The sequence below is a fragment of the Erinaceus europaeus genome, chromosome 10 (assembly GCF_950295315.1).
Source record: "Erinaceus europaeus chromosome 10, mEriEur2.1, whole genome shotgun sequence".
Taxonomy (NCBI): domain Eukaryota; kingdom Metazoa; phylum Chordata; class Mammalia; order Eulipotyphla; family Erinaceidae; genus Erinaceus; species Erinaceus europaeus.
Genome location: NC_080171.1, coordinates 90,228,329 through 90,243,486, shown reverse-complemented (window position 1 = coordinate 90,243,486; position 15,158 = coordinate 90,228,329). Strand labels below are relative to the sequence as shown.

At 43.4% G+C, this 15,158-nt stretch overlaps 1 pseudogene; it reads left to right on the top strand.

The window, feature by feature from the left end:
* The first annotated feature begins 2,518 nt into the window (after nt 1-2,518).
* Nucleotides 2,519-6,078, top strand: LOC103118732 (alanine--tRNA ligase, cytoplasmic-like; annotated as a pseudogene).
* The last annotated feature ends 9,080 nt before the right edge of the window (nt 6,079-15,158 follow it).

Sequence of the window (15,158 nt, the reverse complement as noted above, 5' to 3'; positions counted from 1 at the left end):
ATGTATCCAGAGTGCAAACAGAAATCTTTGCAAGGTGCAAAGCAAGGGAAATAACATAAGCAGATTTACCTTTTTAAAAAGATAACTCCAACTTGCATTGTGGATGAATTTCAGAAATGAACAAGATTGTTTTCTAGTTAGCTCCAACTTATAAGTGCAACCACATCTTCTGTCATAATTGCATCTGCCCTGACTTCTGTTCACTTCATGCTCTTTCACACGTTTAATTACTGCTTTCCTTTCTCATAGCCCCCACTCTTCCCGAAATTTTGTGGGAAGTAGTCAGGCACTTTTGAACATTTATTCTGGAAGCTTATATGCGGGGTCAGAACCAGAGTGTTCTTAAGGGCTTAAAACAGATCAGGGGGATAATTAAGCAGTAGATATATAGTGCTCCCTTCCCCCTCCCACCTAATATGTGCCTGATTCTGTGCTGGGCTTCTACAATTCAGAATGAATGAGACAGATACAGTTTCTTTCCATGAAGTTTATAATCTGAAGGGTGAGGGAAGAAATCTGACACACATCAGTAAAACATAACCTTGGAAAGATGATTCTTAATTACAAGTGTTCCTTTTATAAATACAGAATCACGCATTTATGTTCTCATAGAATCTGACAATCAACTCATGCCAGGAAAAAATAAAATCTGCAATTATAAATTAATATTTATCAAGTCTTTGGAGGATGGGGTGGCTGTAGAAGCTTAGAAGTGGTAGAAGTAACCACAAAGAAAAACACATAAAACAATCTGGGAAAATAGACAGAGCAAATATGACAAAGGATTATTATCTCTATTGCGTACAGAATGCATGGAAATCAATTATATTCACTAAGACCCCAGTAGATAAGTGAATAAAAGGCTCAAAGACACAATTCTCAAAAGAGGAATATAGCTGGTTAACAAACATACACACAGATCATGTTCACTTACTCTAATAATCAAAGAAGCACTTATTTAAAAGTGTCAGAGATTACTCTTTGCCTATTAAATTAACAAAAATGAAGTCAATTTACATTCCCACCAGCAGTGCAGAAGGAAAAAAAAAACTAGTATAGCCACAGGCTCTTTGGAATATAACTAAAATATGCCTACTAGCTGTCTACAAAATGGAGAGCCCCCAACTCTTCATCTGCACTATTCCAGCCCTTATGTCCATGATTGGTCAACAATTTATTTGGCTTCGTATGTTAACTTTCTTTTCAACCACCAGGTTCCAGATGCTAGGGTCATGCCAACTAGACTTCCCTGGACAGACAATTCCACCAATGTGTCCTGGAACTCCTCTTCCCCAGAGCCCTTCCCCACTAGATAAAAAGAGAGAAAGGCTGGGAGTACGGATGGACCAATCAATGCCCATGTTCAGTGGGGAAGCAATTACAGAAGCCAGACCTTCAACTTTCTGCCTCCCACAATGACCCTGGGTCCATACTCCGAGAGGGTTAAAGAATAGGAAAGCTATCAGGGAAGGGGATGGGATACAGAGTTTTATGGTGGTAATTGTGTGGAGTTGTACCCCTCTTATCCTATGGTTTTATCAATGTTTCCTTTTTATAAATAAAAAATAAAAAAAGATCCCATTCCCCTCCTGCAGAGGGAAGCTTCATGAGTGGTGAAGATGTCTCTCTTTGTCTCCCTCTTCTCTCTTCCCTCTTAATTTCCCTCTCTATTCAATAAATAAAAAGTATCAACATTTTAAAAAATGAAGCCAAAACAAGAAATGAATGTCCATTGCTTTTGAGAATAGGATGATAATATAAAGACTCTCATACACTGCTGGTAGACATGTAAACTATGGCAACTGTTTGGGAAAATTGTTTTGTGATGTACATAGAGAGTCTTAAAATATGATTTAATTTTAGTAATTGGATTTCTGCAATATTTTTCTAAAAAAAAAAACCTTCCTAAAATAAGGAACAGATATGCTCATGAAGATTTCTTTTTCTGAAGTATTATTTATAGTAGTTCAAAAAGAGGGTGGACTAAACATTGAATGAGAGAGGTACCAAGAGGCACATATGGAAATATTCTGTGCCATATAAAAAGATGTTTATGACATGCCTGTATTCATTGCTAAATTTAAGTGTAAACGGAGGACAGAAAAAAGAAACTGCATATTCAATATTTTTGTGCTCTGAAGGAGAAAATCATAAACATGTTGAGATGAAGATTCCGATATTGTAGAGGTCATGCAGTAGCGCTGTGGTTTAAGCACACATGGTGCAAAGCTCAGCATAAGGATCCTGGTTTGAGCCCCCGGTCCCAGCCCCTGGCTCAAGCCCCAGGATCCCCACCTGCAGGGGAGTTACTTCACAAGTGGTGAAGCAGGTCTGCAGGTATCTATCTCTCTCCCCGCTCTGTCTTCCCCTCCTCTCTCTATTTCTCTCTGTCCTATCTAATGACAACATCAATAACAACAACAATAATAAGTACAACAATAAAAACAAGCGCAACAAAAGGGAAAATAAGTAAATATATTAAAAAATTTTTAAATCTTGAAAAAAAAATCCAGGGCACAGCTGCGCATCTGGGTGAGCAGGGTTACTTTCAAAATGGACTCAACACTAACAGCAAGTGAAATCCAGCGGCGATTTATAGATTTCTTCAAAAGGAAGGAGCACACCTATGTTCACTCATCTGCCACCATCCCATTGGATGATCCCAGTTTGCTCTTTGCCAATGCAGGCACGAACCAGTTGAAACCCATCTTCCTGAACACTATCGACCCATCTCATCCTATGGCAAAGCTGAACAGAGCTGCGAATACCCAGAAATGCATCCGAGCTGGGGGACAACATAATGACCTGGATGACGTGGGCAAAGATGTCTACCATCACACATTTTTTGAGATGTTGGGCTCCTGGTCTTTTGGAGATTCCTTCAAGGAATTGGCTTGTAAGATGGCTCTGGAACATCTCACCCAAGAATTTGGCATTCCAGTTGAAAGACTCTATGTTACTTACTTTGGTGGGGATGAAGCAGCTGGCTTAGAGCCAGACCTGGAGTGCAAACAAATCTGGCAAAATAGGGATTGGATGACAGCAAAATCCTCCCTGGAAACATGAAAGATAACTTCTGGGAAATGGGTGACACAGGCCCATGTAGTCTCTGCAGTGAGATCCATTATGACCGAATTGGTGGTAGGGAGGCCGCACACCTTGTCAACCAGGATGACCCTAATGTGTTGGAGATCTGGAACCTTGTGTTCATCCAGTATAACAGGGAAACTGATGGCATTTTGAATGAAGAAAAGCATTGTCACAGGGATGGGCCTGGAGCAACTGGTTTTTGTGCTGCAGAATAAGATGTCTAACTATGGCACTGAACTTTTTGTTCCTTACTTTGAAGCCGTTCAGAAGGACACAGGTGCCCGGCCATACACTGGGAAGGTTGGTGCTGAGGATACTGATGGGATCGACATGGCCTACCGAGTACTGGCAGACCATGCTCACACTATCATGGTGGCACTGGCCGATGGTGGTTGACCTGATAATACAGGACAAGGGTATGTGTTGAGATGGATTCTTCACCGGGCTGTTTGATACTCTCATGAAAAACTCAATGCCAACAGAGGTTTCTTTGCTACATTAGTAGATGTTGTTGTCCAGTCTCTGGGAGATGCATTTCCTGAGCTAAAGAAGGACCCAGATATGGTGAAGGACATCATTAATGAAGAAGTGCAGTTTCTTAAGACTCTCAGTAGAGGGCGTCACATCCTAGACAGAAAAATTCAGAGCCCGGGAGACAGCAAGACTATTCCTGGGGACAGACACTGCTTGGCTTATGACACCTATGGATTTCCAGTGGATCTCACTGGACTAATTGCTGAAGAGAAGGGCATGGTGGTTGATATGGATGGCTTTGAAGAGGAGAGAAAGTTGGCCCAGTTGAAGTCGCAAGGCAAGAGAGCTGGTGGGGAAGACCACATCATGCTGGATATTTATGCTATTGAGGAGCTCCGGGAAAAGGATCTGGAAGCAACAGATGATTCCCCAAAATATAATTACCATTCAGATTCCAGTGGTAGCTATGTGTTTGAGAGCACATTGGCTACAGTGATGGCTTTGAGCAGGGATAAGATGTTTGTGGGAGAGGTGTCCACAGGCCAAGAGTGTGGGGTTGTGCTGGACAAGACCTGTTTCTATGCCGAGCAAGGAGGTCAGACCTATGATGAAGGCTACCTGGTGAAGGTGGATGACAGCAGTGGAGATAAAATGGAGTTTACAGTGAAGAATGTTCAGGTGCAAGGAGGGTATGTGCTGCACATAGGAACAATCTATGGCAACCTGAAAGTGGGGGATCAGGTCCAGCTGTTCACAGATGAGCCCTGATGGATACCTGTCATGAGCAACCACACAGCTACCCACATTCTGAACTTTGCCCTGCGCTCTGTTCTTGGAGAAGCTGACCAGAGAGGTTCCCTTGTTGCTCCTGACCACCTTCGGTTTGACTTCACTGCAAAGGGAGCAATGTCCAGCCAGCAGATCATGAAGGCTGAAGAGATTGCTAATGGAATGATTGAGGCTGCCAAGCCTGTCTATACTCAGGATTGCCCTCTGGCAGCTGCTAAAGCCATCCAGGGCCTGCAGGCAGTGTTTGATGAAACCTATCCTGACCCTGTACGAGTTGTCTCCATTGGGGTCCCTGTGTCCAAGCTCCTGGATGACCCCTCCAGTCCTGCTGGCTCCCTCACTTCTGTTGAGTTCTGTGGGGGAACACACCTGCAGAATTCCAGTCATGCAGCAGCATTTGTGATTGTGAGTGAAGAAGCTACTGCCAAAGGCATCCGGAGGATTGTAGCTGTCTCAGGGGCAGAAGCTCAGAAGGCCCTCAGGAAAGCAGAGAGCTTGAAGCAGTCTCTATCTGTCATGGAGGCCAAAGTGAAGGCTCAGACTGCACCAAACAAGGATGTACAGAAAGAAATTGCTGACCTTGGTGAGGCCCTGGCTACTGCAGTCATCCCTCAGTGGCAGAAGGATGAGTTCCGAGAGAACCTAAAATCTCTGAAGAAGATCATGGATGACCTAGACCATGCTAGCAAAGCCAATGTCCAGAAGTGAGTGTTGGAGAAGACAAAGCAGCTCATTGACAGCAATCCCAATCAAGCCCTTGCCATCCTGGAGATGGAGAGTGGTGCTTCAGCCAAGGCTCTGAATGAAGCCTTCTTCTTCTTCTTCTAGCGTTTGCCCTTCTTCCGTAGCCAGTCAACAGCGTCAGGTTGAGCCTGATGTAAAGTTTCGAGACCTCCTTTGAATCTGGAGAGGTGGCAGTCATTGACTATGTGGGTCATAGTCTGTCTGTAGCCGCAGGGGCAGTTCGGGTCGACTGTGGCTCCCCAGTGATGGAACATAGCGGCGCACCGGCCATGGCCTGTTCGATAGCGATTGAGTAGGGCCCAATCATAACGTGCTAGGTCAAAGCCGGGTTGACGCTTGCAGGGGTCTGTGATGAGGTGTTTGTTCTTTACCTCAGCTGACTGCCAACTCTGTTTACAAGAGTCTGGAACAGAGAAGTTCAGTGTAGGCGTAGGGGACCAGATTGGGTGACGAGACGTCAAGCGTTGGACAGGGTGGGTGAAGATATCTGCATATATTGGCAGGTCCGGCCGAGCGTAGACGTGGGAAATGAACTTAGATGATGCTGCATCCCGATGAATATCTGGCGGGGCGATGTTGCAAAGGACTGGCAGCCATGGAACCATGGAGCCTTGAAGCTCTTCAAGACACATTCCCCCCGACATCTGCCATGCTTTTCACAGTGGATAATGAGACCAGCAAGATCACCTGCTTATGTCAAGTCCCCCAGAATGTAGCCAATCGGGGCCTGAAAGCCAGTGAGTGGGTGCAGCAAGTATCAGGCCTGATGGATGGCAAAGGTGGTGGCAAAGATGTGTCCAGTCAGGCTACAGGCAAAAATGTGGGCTGTCTACAGGAGGCGCTGAAGCTGGCCACTTCTTTTGCCCAGCTCCGCCTGGGAGATGTGCAGAACTGGAGGAAGTGACAGCTTCCTCTAGGAAGTTTCTGCCCTTTACCCAGATATATCCGTCCAGCCAGAAGCTCTCCATAAGCCACAAGGACATCTCGGGACCTTTAAATCACCACATATGTCCTCCTAACCCAGCAGTAACTGGAAGTCAACCTGATAGCTAGCTTATGACTCAACACCCACATTACATTTCTATCCTGAGTCTTTCACATCAGCATCATCTGTCTAGAACTACTACCCCGGTGTTGCTATTTATCACTGTCAGTCTCAAGACTGTAGATAAAAGTTCCCTGCGGGACCTGAGCCTCTGGTCTGCAAAGGGATTTGGGGGGGGGGGGGCTGCAGAGAATAAAAGGACCATGTGCAATAAAAAAAAAACCAATATTGTTCCATAGATGAGAGCATCCCTGGGAGATGTTGGTTTGGGGACAGAGACAAGGACAGGGCTACCTGGTCAATGCTTCTTATAAAAACTGAGGTCTTGGTAAAAGAAATAAGGGCAAATCCCAAGATTCCTTGGGTAAACATGACTTGGCACCTCAACTTCTGAGTAAGCACCTAATGCTCCCTAGCTTGATGACGTAACAAACAAATACCGGCCAGGGACCATGTGGTGGACCATTCAAACTTCCAATTCACACTACAGAGGTGAAGTTTCATGAGCAGTGGGTCAATGCTGCTCCCCCTTTCTCCCCCCAACTGTTTCTGTCTCTATGAGAGACAGAGAAAGAGAGAGAGAGAGAGGCACCACTTGTATCAGTTAGTAATCCTCAGGCACGTATTGAAACCCAGTAACAACCCTGTTTGCAAACAAAAACGAACAAGGCTAGGGAGTGAAGCTAGGGTGAGAGAAAGCTACCTGGGCATGCTCTCTGAGGCCCCAGTTTATGCCATAGTACCACATGGCAGTGCCAAAGTGTCGGGGGATGGTCTAGTACTGTGCTGTCTCTCTGTCTTCTTCCCTCTGTCTCTCTGTCTGGATGAAAAAAGTGACTTTGAACAGTGAAATCATATATGCATAAGCAGGCTCCAGCTCAGCAAAATAAAATGAAGCAAAACAAAAGAAAGAAGACTTCCATTTCGCAAATAAGGAAATGAAGATTAGAAATGGTTGACTGGTTTGATCAATGCAGTGCAGATTTGTGCTGATATTCAGGCCTGGCCTTGAGAAACATTTAATGCAATTTAGTTGATATGTGTGTTTGTGCTCCATCCATATGGGTGCTTGTGAATGTGCACACTTTTGTTTTTTAATTTTTAAAAACATTTATTTACTCAATTTGTTGCCCTTGTTTTATTGTTGTTGTTGTTATTGATGTCATTGTTGTTGAATAGGACAGAAAGAAATAGAGAGAGGAGGAGAGAAAGATAGTCACTTGCAGATCTGCTTCACCGCCTGTGAAAGGACTCCTCTGCAGGTGGGAACCTGGGGCCTAGAACTGGGATCCTTAAATCGGTGCTTGTGCTTTGCGCCACCTGCACTTAACCCACTGCGCTACTGCCCGACTCCCCTGAATGTGCATACATTATATATAAATATCCAGTGTCCTGTTGAATTGTCCTGGACTTTAGCACTGAAAGCCAGCCAGTGAGGTCACCCAAAATGTTTTTGTAGTTCATTATGTTTTAAGAACACGGGGACGGGGGAGCAAGTTGTAGCACAGTGGGTTAAGCACACCACACATGGCACGAAGCAGCGCAAGGACCTGCATAAGGATCTCAGTTCAAGCCCTGGGCTGGCTCCCTACCTACTGGGGAGCAGGTCTTCAGGTGTCTGTCTTCCCCTCCTCTTTCGATTTATCTCTGTCCTATCCAAGAACAGTAATGGAAAGGGTAACAAAATGGACCTCCAGGAACAGGAGATTCGTAGTGCAGGCACGGAGCCCCAGAAATAACCCTGAAGCCAAAGCAAAACAAACAAAATAAAACAGGATAGGTAAGGCTAAGTAAGCATCCTATGTATGTCAGAATCTTTTTGTCCCTTTTAACAAACAGCTTCTTTGGCTCTAATCTCTCTATTGTCTCACAGATCTCTCACGCTGGGCCAGACTCTCCTTATTCTTTTGGCCAAGCTGGGTGAGGAGGGGTAGGGAAGACGCCCTAGGGCCTGGCCCCTGTGTTCTATGTTCTTTTGCAGGCAGTCACCTCTGGCACCATCCAGTCTGCTTCTTGAAAACCCATAGACAGTTTTTCCCTGCGGATGCCCTGCAAAGAAAAACCCAGGAGTAGATCTGTTTGCTTTCACCACACAGAAATGCACTTGCCTCTTGCCTCCTGTGGCTTAATTAGTTCTAATGGGGGTGGGGTTGAGGGTGGAGGCTGGGAGGGCTGTCCTTGGATGGCTTCCCACAGCTGCCCTCTGCTGGTAGCTTGTCGCATTGGCAGTTGGTAATAGGAACTCAAGCTTCAGGCTTCTGCCTCAGAGACTCAGAAACCAAGAAGTCAGTTTCCAAAACCACTGTGCTAGAGAGACAGCAAAATTGCCAGCTGTGGCACACAAAGCAGCTCCAGCGCCTCCCTCCTTTAATAAGTAGGGACACAGTGCCTTCCTTCCTGGTATCTCCAGCAAGATGGAGTCATTAACAATCAGCCTGTTGAGGCTCGGCAGTGGAACATCTGGTTGAGTGCACATGTTAACCAAGCACAAGGAGCCTGCTTTGAGACCCTGCTCCCCACCTGCAGGGGGGGAAGCTTCAGAGTGGTGGAGCAGGCTAGAATATATTATTATCTCTTGTATTGCACCAAAGTAAAAGACTCTGGGGTGGGTTGGGGGGGAGGATACAGGTCCAAGAAGGATGACAGGGGACCTAGTGGGGGTTGTATTGTTATATGAAAAACTGAGAAATACTATGCATGTACAAACTATTGCATTTACTGTCGAATGTAAAACATTAATTCCCCAATAAATAAATTTAAAAAAGAAAGAAAATGCTGGGCTTGACAACTAGAATGCTGCTGCCATGGTCAGGGAATGCTGGCAGCCACCAAAAGCTGCAAGAGACAAGGAGCTGATTGTCATCCAAAGTTTCTGAAATGACTGTGCCTTGCCAAGACTCCAGAACACCCATCATCTGATTTTGAACTTTAAGATACCAGAAATATAAGACGATATATTTATCTTGTTTTTTTTTTTTAGCCACTGGCTGTGTAGTATTTGTTATAGCAGACATGGATAATGGAGTCACCACTCACTAGAGATGTTTCTAGGAAAACAATTTGCTCCCTCTAGTCACAGTGATACCTGAGTGACCCATATGGGGAAGTAATAGCTTCCCAAATCTTCCTGTCAGAGCTATCCCACAAGTTTTTCTAAGTGGACCTGGTAAGGAAAGTCCTTTTCTTCCTACACTTAGAAAACTGTAAAGCCCTAACTTAGAGCTACATGTACCCTTGGCTCCACATCAAGGGAAAAGAGAGCTTGAGAGGATGAGACTCGCACAGAAAGGATAAGGGTAAACGGGGACAAAGAAGAAAGAGATCTGAGACTGACTTGACTCCTGTGTGATTTCATTATATATAATATATAATATATATTATATATTATATAATATATTATATTATATTATATTATATTATATATTATATTATATATTTTATTATATTATTATATTATATTATATATATTTCATTATATATTATTTCATTATATCCCTTTGTCACATTAAAAAAAAAATCCTAACCCACACCATTTTATTTACAACCTCCCTCTTGTCTCCCCTCCCCCATGCTCATAGCTTCTACCCCAGTTCTGCTGCCCATGCCCACGGGTCATTCCTTTTGCTTCATCCTGTCTGTCAGTTTAATATCTTTATGTTGCACACAACAACACTTGTCTTCTCCCTACTGACTTTTCTCACTTTGCATAATCCCTTCAAGTTCCTCCCATTTTTCTGAATGCCAAAATCCATCTTTCCTTTTCTTTTCTTTTCTTTTTTTTTTTTTCAATCCAGGGCTATCACTGGGACTCAGTGCTGACTGGCACTAAGAATCCACCATTCCTGGTGGCTATTTTTTACTTTTTTTTTTTAATTTTATGCTATGGGACAGAAAAAATTGGGGGGGGGGAAACAGAGAAGGAGGAAGATAGACACCTGCACTGCAAGTGGGGATCAGGGGCTTGAACCCAGATCTTTACGTGTGTCCTTGAGCTTAGTGCTCTGTGTGCTTAACCAGGTGCACCACCACCTGTCCCAAAATCCATCTGTTTATAACTAAATTGTATTCCATTGTACAAAAGGATCATGTCTTCCTTAGTCGATCAACTGCTGAAGGACACTTCAGTTGCCTTCATCTATTTAGCTGACCAATACTATGTAAATAAACACTAGGATGAAAATAAATAAATAAAAATAATAACGACAAAAAGCAGTGCTATCCCATGTGCGCCTGGCATTTTGCAGGTTTCATAGTCCTTTTCAGGGCCCCTCAGAGAGATAATAGATGTGAGCACTTTAGAAAATAGACAGCTAGAGAGGCAGACTGGGAGTATGGACCGACCAGTCAACGCCCATGTTCAGCAGGGAAACAATTACAGAAGCCAGACCTTCTACCATCTGCAACCCTCAATGACCCTGGGTCCATGCTCCCAGAGGGCTAGAGAATGGGAAAGCTACCATGGGAGGGGGTGGGTTATGGGGATTGGGTGGTGGGAATTGTGTGGAGTTGTACCCCTCCTACCTTATGTTTCTGTTCATTAATCCTTTCTTAAATAAAAAATTTTAAAAAAAAAGAAAATAGACAGCTTTCTGCAAAATTAAGGTGATTTGTATTGAGGACTGGAGTTTGTCTACATCTCTCAGTGACTAAACAAATCATTTGTGCCTGTTAGATTGATAAAGATAATCACATAGCCATAAGAATATGGACCCTCAGAACTAGGAGACACTTTTCTGTCCCTCTTTCTTTCTTTCTTTCTTTTTTTTAATAAAAAGGAAACATTGAAAAAACCAGAGGATAAGAGGGGTTCAACTCCACATAATTCCCACCACCAGATCTCCGGATTCCATCTCTTCGCCTGATAGCTTTCCCATTCTCTATCTCTCTGGGATTATGGACCCAAGGTCATTGTGGGATGCAGAAGGTTGAAGGTCTGGCTTCTGTAATTGCTTCCCCACTGAACATGGGCATTGACTGGTCCATCCATATTCCTAGCCTGCCTCTCTCCTTCCCTAGTAGGGTGGGGCTCTGGGGAAGTGATGCTCCAGGACACATTGGTGGGGTTGTCTGTCCAGGGAAGTATAGTTAGGATCTTGCTAGCATCTGGAGACTGGTGGCTGAAAAGAGAGTTAACATACAAAGCCAAACAGATTGTTGACCAATCATGGACCTAAAGGCTGGAATAGTTCAGATAAAGAGTTGGGGGGTCCTCTATTTTGTAGATAGCTAGCAGGAATATTTTAGTTATATTCTAAAGGGCCTGTGGATATACTGTTTTGTTTTTTTCCCTGAGCCTGAAATCTGATATACAGGTGGATCTAAGTTATTGTCTGGGGAGACGATGCCATGGCTGCAAAAATTACCAGAAAGCTGGATCAGGGAAGAGAGTAGCTCCAAAATATGGGAAAGGGGTATATCTGTCCCTCTTTCTATTAACTTCTATCTGTAAAGAATCTGTAGGTGGGAATTTATATTCTTCTTGAATATATCTGGGGATGAAACATTCACTTTCACCCCATATAGGTGTCAATGGTTAAGTAGATTCATTTGAGTGCTCTGCCTCTCTTTTCCTTTTACCAAGTGGTAAAAGGTAATATAAATAACAGATCCTGTTCTTTTTACCCCTAAATGCCCCCTTGGCAGCCTCAAAACTGTTGTACTGGCACAAACATCCGTTCCAGTTAATGTCATTTTTCTACTCCTTCTGTCAAATTAAATATTCCTCTCCTTCTTCACTGAGCTCTTTTCTTCACTTGGTCTGTTTTGTTGCCTCTGTCTCACTGTATCAAAAACTAACAAACAAACAAACAAACAAACAGGGAGGACAGGAGGAGGTTCAACAGTATCACCTACATGCTAAGGCCTAAATACATTCCCTAACACCAAATTAAAAAAGAAAAACAGCATTTATCGTTCATGTTACAACATAGGTTGGGGCTACACTTAGTACATGTTTGCAGAGTTTAGCAGGTCCTGCTGGTAAGCGTATCATTGACCTTGCTTATGAGGCTGAACGTCTCAAGGCAGAAGAGTGCTTGCGTGTTCAAACGGGAATTCAGGATCAGACGTATATGTAACAAAGCAAAAGTGAAGAAAAGAGCTCAGTCACAATTTTAATCCTCAGCTTCACATAAGCCAGATCTGAGCAGTGCTTCTTTCTCTCTCTCTCTCTCTCTCCCTCCCCCCCCCTCTCTCCCTCTCTCTCCCTCTCAATTTCTCTCTATCCTATCAAATAAAAAGAAAGAAAAAAATCCTTACCAGGAGAAGTAGATGTTTAGTACAGGTACCAATCTCTAGCTATGAACTTTTAAATGCTATTTAATTTTTGGGAAAATGTGTTATTAAATATTAACTCTTGGGTTTAGGACATAATTGCAGAACATATGAAGACTTTAGAAATTCTTTATCACTGACTTACTATCCAGGAGTCTTGAAAGTCACACTTGTCTTCATTTTATAAGGTCCAAATATGAAATTTTAGTAGATATTTTAGTCAACATTCAAGAGTCACAACAGGCAACTCTGGGAGTTGACTCAGTAATAAAGTACATGCCTTGAGTGTGTGATACCCAACACCACACATGATGGAACAATGCTCTAGTTTCTTTCACACTCATTAAAAATAATTCATTACAAATGAAGTTGGAAGAAGGATACAGAAACCTTAATGATGGCTGAACTCAAGCCAAAGAGACTTGCTTTGTAAGATACAAATCACTAAAGTAAGAAGGGAATAATTCACTTAGCTACAGTGGGTATCTTGAAAACTTGAGTAAAAGTTTGTTTATATCACAAGCACACCTGAAAACTATAGAGATTCCCCCTAACCAGAACTACAACTCCCCTTGACTCTCTCAATTCTGGAAGTGACTTCCATTTTCTTCCATTCTGCCTCATCAGGCACAGAGGACTATAGCTTCATCACCCTTCTTCCATGAACCCTAACAGAAAGAGACTGAGGCATTTCCTCTATTTCTGGTGTGGAAATCCTGGGGAAATTCTGAATGACTTGGCTTATCTGCAAAGATCATCTTTGCATTTAACTATGGCTTCTGGACATGGACAAACCATACATGCATGACTAGCAAGGACACATCAACCGAGAACATTCCCAAAATAGGAGAAAGATTGAAACTCTAAGCTGCATGGATGTTTTAGTTCAAAATGAGAAATAAGGACCTACTAAGGCTGTTATATAGTTTCCATTGAGAAATCACATTCTTTTCATAGAACCTGTGACCACAGAGCACTGCTTAGAGTGTTGGGTTCTCCTTTTAGCAAGGAAATTTATATTTAATCCACAAAGCAACTCTATAAAATGGTCATTTTAACTGCCCATCTTACATATGAAACATGGAAATTTCAACAATCCTAGCATTCTTGGCAGGGAAAGGTCTAGGCTAAGAGGTGAATCTGGGCTTATTTGTGTCCCCAACTCAGCTCCTTTCTACACACTAGCTATATGCCTTCAACTAGTTAGAAAGTGATTTGACCCTTTTGGGGTCACTGATTTCTTCTTCCATGAAATGCCATTCTTTCCTCATTAAAATTTCAGCTTCCCAGTTCACATACATTTCTACTCTCATTGCCCATGTACACACACACACACACACACACACACACACACACACACACACAAACACACAATAATTAAGAAAGTTCTTTACAAAATTTTCTTGCTTTGTGAATTTCTGGACAATATACTAGTAGGATAAGCTCTTACTCTAACACTCCATATATTATGTGTGTAGAGATGTGGGGAAATGACCCACTTCTGGGAAGTCCAAGCCATTATTTCCATGAGAGACTGAGAGGGTTGGCCCCTAGACCCCCGCTTCCAGGTGGGGGTGGGAGGCATTAGGTAGGTCCTCCTGACCTCATGAACTTATGATGGATGGGCTTTTCCAGATGGGGTAACTTCCTGTACATGCTTCCCCATTCGCTTTGAACAAGAGCCATGAATTACTGTGTATGGCCAACCAAAACCCACCACAAATATCCTGGCTTTGTTCCACTGCCCCCTCCCCTCCCTGCCTGGAGGTGTTTGTAAACCACCCTTAGAGAAAAAAAGCTTACCTATGTATTGTGAGCTTATGACCCGATCCTATATGGTAACTTCCCAGCTAAGATCAAGCACCTGGCAGAGCAAGATGTAACTCTGTATTGTGTGTATAGCTTAATGATTATCTTACCCTCTCTCAAACCTTTTGGTTATATCTATCTGCTTGTACCCCTCAACAAAGTATGAGGCTTCTCCCGGAGCTGGTTGTGTGCTTCCTTCCTCTCCGCATACTCTACCCTTTTTGCCAGGGCCCCCAGTCTCTACCACCAATGCCCATGGAGATGGAGAGCCCTGGGGGGACCCACATAGAGAGGTGAGATGGACAGAGGCAAACACAAACCCAGGATCTAAAGGCCTAGATCCAAGGTTAGGTTTTAAGTTACCTTCTCAGCAAGATGCTTCTTCTTTGATCCTTAGTCTCCTTATCAGTAAGAGAAAGACTTTGTTTACTCCAGAGAATCCAATGGCTATGAAGTGGTGAAGCTGTCAAGAAATCTTCATAGCAAATTTATGTAGATAAACTTTCAGTTTCAATCCCCTACCATCCTCATTCTGTAAGTCCTCAATTTTCTCATTTCTAAAATGGTGAAAGTTAGACAAGCTATAAGCTAAGCATGTTGCTTCTTCCAGCTCTCAAATTCTAAATCTCTATTTTCTCTGATCATGAAAAAGCACTCCCATGCCATTGCTTTTCTAAGACTCGCCTGTCATTTTACCTCTGTGGTGATTCCTGTCCCACCACAACCACCTGAGCTGATTCCTGCCCTCAATTGCCTCTCCTCCCTCTCCTCCCAGGAACTCACTCACCCCCAGGTGCTCCCAGGGAAAACTCTCAGCAGCAGGCTCTCTCTTCTGGGCTCTTAAGGTGGCCACACCCTGGGCAAAACAAACTGGGAAAGGATGGCATTTAGAACTGCCACATTTTTTTTTAAAGATTTGCTTCAAGTGGAAGGT